Below are 10,722 nucleotides of genomic sequence, written 5' to 3'. Positions count from 1 at the left end.
ATATATATATATATATACAGTACTACTGAATTGATATATTTTCCCTTGGCTATAGTGATATTAGAAAGCTACAATATATTAGAAAGAATTATTTTTTTCAATTACAATTATGTGAGCTGATACGTGATTATATTTTCCCCTTATTTTGTTTTCTAGCTTTTAAATTTTTAATTTTTTAAATACTTTTATAGTTTTAATAATTTTTTATTTATTAATAATTTCTCTTTTTCTTCTTAAAAATATTTTTTCCTTGTTCTCTTTGTATATTTAATTTATTTTGGGTTCTATATATTTGCAGCTTACGCTCCGTAATAAAACTTATTAATTTTTTTTAATTTTTTTCGTTAACCTCTCCTTCCTATCATTTCTTTCTGTCCCTTTATTGTTTTTATTAGAATTCTTTAAAAATAGTTATTAATTTGATTAGAATTTTGTAATAAATGGCGATTTATAGAATTTAAAAAAAAGTGTGAATGTTCCATCTTTAAGATATAATAGTTTTTAAATGGTCCTTTATACGACAAAATAATTTGCTAAAAATCAGCTTTTCCATTAAACTGCTTTGCGTTTGTGAGGGGTGCAATTAAACGATAAAAATTTTTCATAACGTAGCCAAATTTCTCCTAAAAGGACCTTGCTAAAGTCCTTTTTGTCTTCTGTCAAAATAAGTAAGTGATATAAAGGGAGAAATGGAAGGAACTAGAAGAATCAATAGAATAAAACATTTTTCAAAAACATTTCATTCAATAGATTTTTAATTTTTTACATAATCTTGTTTACAACTTTTTATGCCAAGTGGCAATTAATATTATGATTACTTGAAAATATTGTGCTGCTGCTATTGTTATGATATATCATTTTGTAGTATTTAAAGTATTATAGTATTAAAAGTAAAGTATAAAATATTATAGTTTTTTATAGTATTATAGGCATTTAAACAAGATAAAAATAAGTTCCATTTTTCAGCATAGACAATCGGTGAAAGAATATTTGTTTCATTTAAACTTGTTTGCATTACAAAACATACAATTATCAATAAATAATCATAAAATTTGAAATAAAATTACGACAAACATGCATGTTGAAGTTATTTTTATAATTTTCATATTTGTAATAAATAACATAATTTTTAAAGTACTGTGAAATTAAAATAATAAAAGCCCTTGAAACATATTTTCAAAATAACTAATAACTTCTTTTTAAAATTTAGATTATATTATATCTTTTTAAAATGTGAAAAGTTGAATTTTTCCTAACTGTGAAATTATATTTAGCTCATGAGGATGATTATGATGATGCTGAAAGTGAAGATGAGATAATCAATGAGTAAGTATATATTTTTCAAGTCGCTAAATATGATATAATCATAAATACGCTGAATTCCCAGAAAAAGAGCACAAATTAAGATTATAAATATATAGGCACGAAATAAAAAAAATACCGAAACAAACGGCGCTGAGAAAAAATTAACGCCAAATCTATCAGAATATGGAGAGATTTCTCATATCCGCGGATCTATGGGAACACAAAAAATCTTGATAGTTTAAATTAAAGCACTTTGATAAAGATTTTTGTAAAATTAGCAATAATATGTGATATAATTTGATAGATGAGATAACGTCTTAGACCATGATTCAAAAATAATTGATCCGGTAAAATTAACTTCTTAATGTTTTATTTTTTACCAAATGTGTGAGAATGAGAACTATATTTTAAAAAACTACATTTTCCGTTAATTCGTTACTATATGAAGAGAAAATATACCAAATTAATGATTTCAATACCGTATATATTTTGATTTTTATTACAAGAATATTCTGCTCTTTTTTTATCAGAATTGTCATTACCACACAGTACGGTAATTTTACAAGAATATTTTTCTCAGTGTGTATTAGCAAACTTTTGGGTTGTACATATGTTTTTATTCATTTGTTTTGTCATAATCAGGGTGGTCATTGTAATACAATCTAAATTTTCAACAAAATATAACGAAACAAAACAAGTAAAACATTAAGTGAAGATTTTATTGTAAAACTGCTTTTAAATGAGAAATAATTTGATAAAGGGTTTTACTTCACAAATATTATCTTTAAATATGCAACGTATTTAGCAATTCAATGTAGGTTATTAAAATTCTTGTAAAAAAATTAAATAAAGAAGTTTAAATGTTTGGGATCGCAGTCTAATATTTATACTATTTAAGCTGTAAAAAAACACTACTGAGGAAGGTGAAGTGAAATAATATTGGAAGAAAAAAATGGATTTGAAATAGACTAATTGGAAAGCATCCAACAATATTCAGGCACTCAAACTGATATAAATGTTTTCAGTCTAAATTTACACATAGATAATGATTCGTTAGATTTCGATAGATATTTTACGTCTTCTTTAAATAGTTATTTGTAACTATGCTTTCTAAGAGTCCATGAGAAAATTTTCACATTTATTCACTAATTAGCAAGCAAGGTAAAACATTACAATATTTTTCTTAAGAAACACAAAATCATCTCGCGTAACATAATAAAACATATCAAAAATATCAATTTAATTAAAATGTAAAGAACTTAAAAGAACACTGAAAAAAATTTATTTTTAATGATGATTTTCTTTAATTGATTGCCAACTATTTTCTTTAAATAAAAAAACAGGCATACTTTAAGTTATTTGAAATTATACATACATAGAAATTTATTAAGGTTCACTTTACGCTTATTTTAGGATTGTAGAAATGGATTTTGAAGGTTCTGAGGAACCGGAAATTGGTGAAAACATATCGGCCCAACCATTAGGTGATGAGGTTGTAGAAAGCATCAGGTATGCTAATTTTTCTTTAAATTGAATGTTCTTCGAATTTTTAGTTAGTGTTTTTGGTATGTTTGTTGCTTTCTGCTATTTTAAATGCTTACAATTACGCATAAAACTATTGAAAATGATAGTTATAAGCACCAAGTTGCAATTTTACAAAAACTTACTCTTTAAAATTATTGAACTGTTAATGATTATAAAAATTACGTCCAAATTATGATCTTATAAGTATTCATCGACGGAATTTTTACTTTCATGGTGAAAATTTTAATTTTTTTAATGATATTTTTTAAGTATGCAGATTGTGATTTCACAAATATAGAGCTCTGCAAATTTAATTTATGGTACATCTTTTTACTAATTAATGATATAGAAGAGACTCCATTATTAGCAGAATATAGAGTATTGCAGGAGATTGACACATATATGCTTTTGAATGTTTATATAAATTTATTAAAAGAACTAATTAAATCCTCGAACTAACTTCAAGGCTTCTTTTATTAAATTTTGAAGTTCAGATACAAGTAAGGATAATATTCGTCTGGAAAATAATTTTATTCGCCTTTTAACATCAAATAGTAAACAGAATAAAAGATAAACAAATAAAAAAAAACGAAATAAATAAAACTGACAAATTTTTTTGCTTATTAAACTTTATAAAAGTTCAGTTATAAATAAATATTAAATAAGTCTGAAAAAGAAATTTATTCGCCTTTTAACATTAAAATGTTAAACAGAATGAAAGATAAATAAATTTAAAAAAACTAAGTAGATAAAATTGATATATTTTTTCCATATTAAACTTTATTTTTTACAAACATAACCGATAAATTTTAATAATTTTATTATTTAAACAGAATTTTGCAAATGTTAGTGAAATTCTTTGTCTTAGTTATTTGAATCAATTAAAGAATACAACACCTTAAGTATTATTCAATAGTGTATTTTTGAATAACTCGATTGTAAACCATTTGCATGAAAATATTCACCAGCTTTCATAAGTATTATGCATCAAAAAGTATGCATCTGTGTATTATGAATCATGCCGAAGTAGTAAAATAAGACGCATTATTATTTTAGTGTTGAAATTGATGTGAAGTATGATGATTTTGGTTGTTATGTTGAGGCCGAATGTAAAGATGATTTTGATGCTCAGACTCAAACGAGTGAGAATGATGAAAGGGGATTAAATTTTGAGTCTGATGTTGACGAGAGTGATGTTGTTTTAAATCCAGCTTTTGAGAATGATGAAAATATTGGGTACGCAAATTTATATTTAAATTAAGTATACTTAGAATTTTTAAATTCCTATCATAATATTACTCGTCTGTTAGAATTACTTAAATCTCTTTTAAAATAATTTATTTTTCAAAATAAATGTTTAACATTTTGACTTCTTTAAATATATCATAATAATCACAACAGCATATATTTTTAAACATTAAAACTATCTCAAATATTTTAAATAACTCCACTTTTAATAAATCTTAAAATAACAATGATTTCCTATAAGATAACACTAAATTTATTTTATAAATTAAAAAGATAAAATTTTTATAGTATTTACAAATTTATATACCTATAGAAAAAATAACATTGAAGAGGTTAGAATGCTAAGTACTGTTAAAATTCATATAAAATACGTATCCCTATTCTTTATCTAGTTAAATATTGAAATCTTATTCATTATATTATAAATCATGCAGATACGTGAAAAATGACTTTTTATAATTTTAGTGGTGACCAAGTTGTGAAAAGTGACGAATATGGATTCTATGTTGAATCTGAATGTATAGGGGATTTTGTAGCTCAAAATCTGACTCTAGAGAATTGTGAAAATATGAGGTACGATAATTTGTATTCAGATTGATTTTTTTTTTTTGTATTTAAGTAAAAATGTTTTGTGACCTATGTTTGGGATAACAAAAGGATACTTCTAAATTAATTTTTATTCATTTTTTTAAAATTTAAAATACCTTACATGACTTAAATTTCAAAAAATATACCATAATTTTCAAAAGACAAATATTTTAGAAAAAAATTATTCAATAAATTATCACGTAAGTTTCAATCTACTGTATTTGAATAATTATTAATCTAATTGGCTATGATATCATTTAACAACATACTTTCTATTTTATAGGAAAAATCCTTCCAAGAACATAAAATTTATTTTTTATTTATAAAAGTTATGATTTTTTATTTATATAATTTTTTATTTATATAATTTTAAATTCTGTTTAACAGTAAAAATATCCAAGAATATTAAATTTGGGGAGCTATTGGTTATTAGCAAGCCTTGAATATATTTTATTTTGATAGATTCTTAACAAAAAACTGGTGATTCTGTTAATTTCTGTTTGCTAAGACTAAGTAATATGTTAAGTTTTGTAGTTTTCAAGAATATGTTGAATTCCAATATTTTCAATTCCAATTTAACAGACACTAAAATAAAAATTAAATTGTATCTGAATTTCATTCTGTTGCCTTTCCTTTAAATAAATTAAACGGGTGTTGAGAAACAACTCATTGCCTTTTTAATTAGTTTTGTACTTTTCGTCATTCTCTGTTTTTTGCATATAGATAAATAGAAAAAGAAGCTATGATAAAAGCCAAAAGAAAATTTATGTAAAAAAATTTGATAAATAAGGAATGGTATTTCGAAGATTTTCAAAGACTACGCTATTACCAATTAACTCACATGGCATTCCGTAATGATGGCCCATTGTATACAATTTTTAAATGCATATTCATAGAGTAAATTGAAATACTAAACTCATTAGGGATTATGAATTTTAGCAACGAAGAAATACAAAAAGCTATTGAAATTCAACCAATTACTGATGAGGAAGGTATAACAGAAAACATCAAGCATTTTAGATTCCGGGAAGAAAACTAACACTAACACTATTCTTAGTATTAAAAAATTGGGCATTGCTAGAGTGTTTACACATTTTTACTTCAGAATTTCAGGCTAAAGCATTTCAATAGATTCGATTTTTATGTATAGATTAGTTTTATGAAAACAAAACTTATATATACTTGTATTAATTACTCATGCACTTATTGAAACTTTACCAACAGGTATATTAAAACCAAAATATTAATCCATGAAGAAAAATCATTGTTGAATTTCTGAATACGTTTAAAGTTAACTCTTTGGTTTTAAAATAATTAAGCACATTATTATTTAAAAATAATGAAGATTTATTATATTTCTAAAATTTATGTACTGAAAATTATATTAAAATCTATTATGTTTGCTTATAATTATAGAGTGACGTATGATGTTGGAGGTTCTGGGGAACCTGGAATTGGTCAAAATGTTTCTGTTGAGAAACATAGTATTGAGGATTTTCAAAAAAAAAGGTATGGTTATCTTTATTTAATAGGAGTTATCTTAGTAATCTTAATTTTTTACCTTTTTTTATCTTTTTTTTGCAAGAAAACGTTAAAACAATATAAAACAATTGACATTTAAGTTCCATAAATTGATAGCAAATATTTGGAACCAACAGTAAGCTTCTTTTTATTTTTTAAAAAAGATTAAATTTATTTAAATTAATTTTAACATTTATTATGAATTGTGAAACACTCTCTTACTAAATTAAAGTTTAAAATTAGAACAAGCTTACACGACCTAATAAAAAATCTACTATTTTTCAAATAAATTGGCAAAACTATTCGCTGTTTGAGTTTAGAACATTCATATATTTTATTTCCTTTTAATAAAACCTATTGATGAAGAATCTTACTTTAATAGTAGTATACGCAACTATTACATTTAAATAGAAATATATTTAATATTTTTAAATTCACTAGTATCTTTTTATATTATAAAGGCTTATAAATTATAAAGGCTTATTTTAATAGAAAGAAACTTTTCGTTGTTAACCTTAGGACACAAAATTTTTTTATTTCAAAAATAACATTATTCGCATTCTCATATGATTTAGTTGTTTATCAAAATATTTTGGTACAGATATTACTTCAATTATAAGAAATTATTTATTTTTTCAGAGAGGATATTAAAAAAAGTGAGACCAATTTGAATGGTGAAAGAGGAGACTGCATTGCAGATAACAAAAGAAAAAAGACAGGGTTTTGGTCATCTTTGAAAAACCTCTTTTGTTCATGCTGCAGTCGAAAATAGGTTTGGAATGAGTGGAATGAGTAGTGTAAAAAAAAAAAAAAAAAAAAACCCTAATGCAAAATAATGTTCATTCTCTTTATATCAAAATTGTTTTTAAGTTTTAAATTACTTCTTAAGAGATTACGNAAGGGGTACGATTATAGATCCACCTCCTCGTGGTGTACCCCGGAAACGTTTCGACGGCTAAGAGATCTATAACTCCAAACTTCATCAGTTTTTTTTCCTCTTCTGAGATATTTTAATCAGTTTATTTGTGTATTGAAATTCAACTGACTTCGCTTGGCTTAAAAGGCTTGATTTGCTACAATCTTTAAGGAAACATTAGATTTACATTTTCCCATGACAGGAAGCAAAATTACAGGTAAAAACTCGTCCCATTCTCTAGTTATCAACTATATTTATTGCCAAAGTTTGGACAAATCACCTGTGAATTTTAACAAACATTAAAAATAATCTCTTATCTCGATTTTGCACCTTTAAACAAATGGGCAATATTGATGATAAGTTTAAAACTGTTGAATTTTAAATGTGAAAGGTTCATTTCTTCAGAATCTATTCTTTATACTTCCCTCTTTCATAAAATCAGCTCTCCATAATCTTCTAATTGATGAAAAACCATTCTGACTGAAGATTTTAATGTCCAATATAGGCTGTGGGGCTACACTGATGTCAATCCTGGGAATTAAAAGACATATAACCTCTGCACGGTGGTCCTATTTTAGAAACGAAAACTGGCTAACATTTCATACTTAATTACATTTTCTTAAAATTATCAATATAAGATTTTCGAGGACATTGATCGAAAATCTGTATTTAGAATTTTTTAGTATCTTAAATGGCTGTATTTTAATAACAAAAAATTGTCAAATTCACCATTTGATGTCACTTTAAGAAAGTTTTTTTTCTGTAGATTTGATGTTGCATGTTACTATAATGCATATGGTATTCAAAATTCATAATGGCGTTTTAGCGAGTAACAAAAAAAAAAAGAAAAAGGAAACAAAATTCAGAAATAATAAAAAAACGAAGAAAAAAGAAAAATAAATAAATAAATGAAAATAAACTAGGCGTTTTTACAGACTAGTATTTAAGAAAATTATAATTTTCATTAATTATTATATTTATTGGAATATTCTATATAACTTATTTCCTATTCAAATGATTAATACCTATTAAAATGATTTCAAATAGTTTTTATTTTTTTTAAATAAGATATATTTTATCGTAAAATTGAGTTCTTTAAAAAAAATTTTTAAGAAGTATTGTTTCAGATAATGGAAATAAGCGGATCCCTACTAAGTAAAAATCATTTGATTAAATTTTCAATCTCATGTAATTTAGGATCTTTTCCAGTGTTACTTTTTTCTCAGGAAGTGTTTTTTTTTCAGCTCTCTTTAGTGAATATAAATTCCAGCCGTTACTAAGGAACTTCAAATTAAAAAAGGTCCCCCATGAAGTGAGGTATACATTCAGGAGAGGACTGTAACATTCCTGGAGAGTATGGAGAATACGCAAAAATAGTGGTAACCAGGTCCGAAAACTGGAAAAGTGCTTTCTTTTGCGTTACCAATCTTCCACCGAACCCTGTTGAAAATTTTGGGGCTATCTCTTTTAGCATTGTTGCCAAGTTAATGGAGGGATTTATATTTTGAGGCTCAACAGGAACCGGAAGAATTTCGTGTTAGTCTGAGAGGAACAGGACCTGTTGACCCTTCTACTGTTAACCAAGTCACAGTTTTCAGTCATGAAATCAAAAACGTCTTTAATAATAGTGAAAACCTGAAAGCTATTTTGGTCAGTTTTTAAAAGACATAATAGCTCCATTTGAGGGCAAACTATTTGCACAAAATTTTCGTTTTTATGTAACAATTAAACTATGATAGATTAGTACCGAGCTCTCCTTGGTCGAAGCTGCTAAAACTTTCGATTTGGAAACATAATTTCCATTAATTTTTATCTTCAAACTCTTTTGGATTAGAAATATAATTTCTATTAATTTTAATCTTCAAATTTATCATCCTCAGAGTACTGCTGACAGCTGCACTCTTTTTAACGTTAATGACTTGATACACTCATTATAATTAATTCTCGTCATCCGTCCTTTGTTCCATGTCGATGATTCTGTTATCTTGACTGAAGAGGGATGCCAAAACAAATGTTGATTCGATTTCTAAAATTTAACCTCAAATTCTTTAGTTGTTGGTGTAGGAATAACAAAATTGTTTTGAATTTGAGTAAGGTCGTTTCGCAGACTATCTCTTTTATGCATCAGCAGTTTGCTGAAAACTTCATTCCTTTCATTCCTCATTTGCTATCCTAGAAAGCAGCGTAGAAGCTCTTACATATCTGGCCACTGCTTTTATCTATAAATAAAGTTATAAGAATCATGTGAATTACTTGTCGGAGCAACAAAGTGACTCCTGATTCTCACTGGTTGACTGTGGGGATGTGCCCACTCTACAATTATCATTACATACCATTATTAAAAACGTGTAAACCAAAATAGTCCCCTTGAGCTAAATCTGGTCTTCAAGAAAGAGCTTTCAAAGTCTCTCTTTCTTTCTCTCTCTGCAGTTTTGCAATTGCTCAAAATGGAAGCGATGAATATTCGTTATCCTAAATCCCACTGGTTAAGAGTTTTTACTGATGGGCCCTTCTAACATGATCAATCCGATGCTGGTTCTGGAAGTTTTTACAAACTTTTCACATTCTATAACCCTGTTTGTGCAACTGGAACACTCTTTGATGGCTTAATTAATGTTGCTTTGTTGCAGAACAGCATTGCCTTAGAAACATTTTCTCAGTTTTCTTACATTTACACATATCTTTTCTGAATCAATTGGGATAATGTGTTTTTAATAAGTTTCTAAATTAGCTACCGGATTTCGCATATATTCCAGTTTAGCTTTTTACCAAACATCAAAATCTTTTCCTCAAACCATAAACCATTTGACTGCATTGTTATTGAATGTGCAAAATTTCATGCAATTATTAACTACTGTCGTACAAATTAAACTTGTACTCAATCATCGGTTCAAAGAAAATTGAAACTGCCATAACCTTAATGTTAAATTTACTTAATAGAAATTTTACCATTTGAGGTTTTAAACTCAAATCTAATGAACCCAATCAAACTTACTCACAATTTTGTAGGTAAGTTTGTAATTCAAGGTTTTCTAAATCAGCTTAAAATAACACTTTAAAACTATAGGATTCATCTTAGTCGGACTGACTAATAGTTTCTTCCGACAGTCTATAATCACACATAAACGAATTATAGATTAATAAAAAAATTTAAAGTTATGCTTGATTTGAACGAAACAATGGGATACCTGACCTGCAAATGACGTAGTGTGCGTATCTCAATCTTTATTGGATGTGGAAATGTGGCATTAGTTTACGTTAGCAACTGTTTTATCCATTCTATTTCAAGTAAGTTAAGCGCGCCAAAGTATCAAATCTCTTGAATGTGTCCCTATATTCTTAGTCTTCTAAATCTCCATATTCTTAAACAAAGATTCCAATTCTGTCGCTATATATTTCTTATTTAACACAAAAACAGACACGAAGTCATGTAGAGCATATACAATTTATTTATGCATCGAAATAGCGAGCAGCACAAAACAAAAATAAATCATGGTTACAATAACATACATAAACAAATAATAAATCTAAGCTAAGTTAAAGACGTAGATAGACATTAAAGATTATATTTTAACAAACTTGATGTGCGATACGACGCTGTATTTAATTAACTTCACACT

This window comes from Parasteatoda tepidariorum, chromosome 2 (genome assembly GCF_043381705.1).
Source record: "Parasteatoda tepidariorum isolate YZ-2023 chromosome 2, CAS_Ptep_4.0, whole genome shotgun sequence".
Lineage (NCBI taxonomy): Eukaryota > Metazoa > Arthropoda > Arachnida > Araneae > Theridiidae > Parasteatoda > Parasteatoda tepidariorum.
The sequence above is the reverse complement of the archived record's forward strand: the minus strand, read 5'-3'. Positions refer to the sequence as shown.